Source organism: Ailuropoda melanoleuca, unplaced genomic scaffold (genome assembly GCF_002007445.2).
Source record: "Ailuropoda melanoleuca isolate Jingjing unplaced genomic scaffold, ASM200744v2 unplaced-scaffold76836, whole genome shotgun sequence".
Classification (NCBI taxonomy): domain Eukaryota; kingdom Metazoa; phylum Chordata; class Mammalia; order Carnivora; family Ursidae; genus Ailuropoda; species Ailuropoda melanoleuca.
The window spans coordinates 1-2,324 of NW_023252543.1; the positions used below are offsets into that span (position 1 = coordinate 1).

The following is a 2,324-nucleotide window of genomic DNA, read 5'->3' on the forward strand; positions in this document are numbered from 1 at the left end:
TGCCTGTTTGTACCTTATGCTGTCTCTTCCTCTACATAAAACCGACTTAAGACCAAGCAGTGTGTGTGTTCCTACGGCTTATTTTCCTGAAGGAAGTAGTGCTCATGTCCAAAGAAGGATTATATTAGCTCCACATTGAGAAGATGATATTCCCTATGGACTTCTCGGTAAATCCAATCTATGAAGAAAAAGTTGAAAGGTCCTTTCATCTTTGATCATCTGAAATCCACCTCTTGGTGCATAATTTCCTATGGTACTTTCACTTCTGCATTCCTCAGAGGGTCATCAGAGAGCTGAGCAAAGGTGTTCCAAGTGTGTAAAACACAGCTATCATCTTATCCACAGGGAAGGTGGTTGCAGGATGTGTGTATATAAATACGCAAGGACCAAAGAACAGGATGAGCACAATGATGTGGGGGAGGGCTTTTCTCCTCCCTTCAGCACTGTGGTGTTCAGAGAATGCAAGATGATAACATAGGAGCACATCAGCAGGACAAAACTCAGTGTGCAAACTGCCCCACTTTTGGACTCCAGGAGTAGGTTGATCACAGAGGTGTCTGCTCAGGCAAGTTTCAGCAAGGGCTGCAAGTCACAAAAATAGTGATCGCTCACATTGGAACCACACAAAGGTAAACTCAAGGCCAGAGACATCTGAGGTAAAGAATGCACATAGGACCCCACTCAGGCCACAGCCACCAGCACAGCACAGATCCGGGGACTCATGATGGTTGTGCAGTGCAGGGGCTTACAGATGGCCACATAGCTGTCAATGGTCAGAAGGATAAGGATGAAGAACCCCAGGCAGTGAAAGAAATGGAATGAAAAGCCTTGTCTTATGCACTCACTGAAAGAGATAGTGGTCTTCTTCAAAAGGGCATCCACAATCATTCTAGGGGCTATGGAAGTGCAGAAGCAGGTATCAGGTAAGGATAGGTGGAAAAGGAAGAAGTACATCACTCTCTGGAGAGCCCGGCTGCTCTTGATAGTAGTCACAATCAGAAAGTGACTGAACTACATCCCCAAAGAAAAGCGCAAGAAAGTGACAAACACTATTTTCTTCTTAACAGGACCGTGGATCAACCCAAGCAGAAACATTTTCAACATAGGAGACTTTGGGTGGCATGTTTGCTTAAGCGTCCAACTCTTGGTTTAGGCTTAGGGAGTGATCTAAGGGTCTTAAGATCGATCTCCCTTGCAGGGCTTAGCACTCTGTGCTGAATCTGTTTGAGACTTTCTCTCCCTCTCTTTCTGCCCCTAAATCATGCTCTCCATCTCTCTCTCTCTCTTTAGCCCTCTAATGAATAAATATACCCAAAGTGTCCATAAAAAATGATGATTTGCACTTCACCAAAATTACAACTATGCAGCAGGGCTAGTATATAAAGAGGGATGAATTAAACAGTAGAGGATCTGAATGCAACTTGTGTCCTTTTCTAAGGGTTGTCCAAGTGTGTGTACAGGGAGAAAGTGAGAGACATGACCCGCTGTCTCCTGCTGTAGATTGGGACAGACCAGCTCTTGGACACAGCTTGCTCAACACTGGGCGTAACGCTCATGTAGACAAGCTCTCAATCATTGGGTTATAATGGCCTTTAAGGTGAAGGGCTAGAATCCTTCAATTCCTCAGGGTTATTAAGCATTTAAGGTACTGAAGGAAACACTAAACTAGAATAACACGTTTTCTTGTTTCAATTCCTTACTGGGTTTTTGAGCTAGTTATTTAAACTCTAGAACCTTCTGGTTTTTATCTACATTTTAAAGGTAACAGTATTTGTGTCAAAATGCGTTATTATGAGCACTGAATAATAGGGTGGACTTAATTCACCCAACAATCTCTCAGTAAATTTTTGTTATTCTTTGTTAGGTAGGTTGATCTGAAAGAGATTAAATATTACAAAATTTGATTTCTGGACAGTTCTTGCATTTGAAAACTTTACATGCATGGATTGGCGTATGGTAGAGACAGACTGCCTGTCTTCAGTGCATGCAGGTGAGACTGAGTCTAAACAACCTGTGACTAGTCAGTGAGCAGAGACAGAACCGATGGGAAACACATTAAGAGGGCTCACGATGTGATGAGCACTGGGTGTTATTTGCAACTAATGAATCATTGAGCATTATATCAAGAACTAATGATGTACTATACCATGGCTAGTTGAATTTAAAATAAAGAAAAAAGTCTGAAAATTACTGTGTGAGGGTNATAAAGAAAAAAGTCTGAAAATTACTGTGTGAGGGTTAACCACTGTAAACAACAGTACATGTTTCATTACATTGTCAATTATATTATGGAGACAAAAATAAAAGCAGAATATTTATCAACC

At 41.7% G+C, this 2,324-nt stretch overlaps 1 pseudogene; it reads right to left on the reverse strand.

Annotated features, from left to right (window-relative positions):
• Positions 1 to 274: 274 nt before the first annotated feature.
• Positions 275 to 1,095, reverse strand: LOC100473075 (annotated as a pseudogene).
• Positions 1,096 to 2,324: the final 1,229 nt, after the last annotated feature.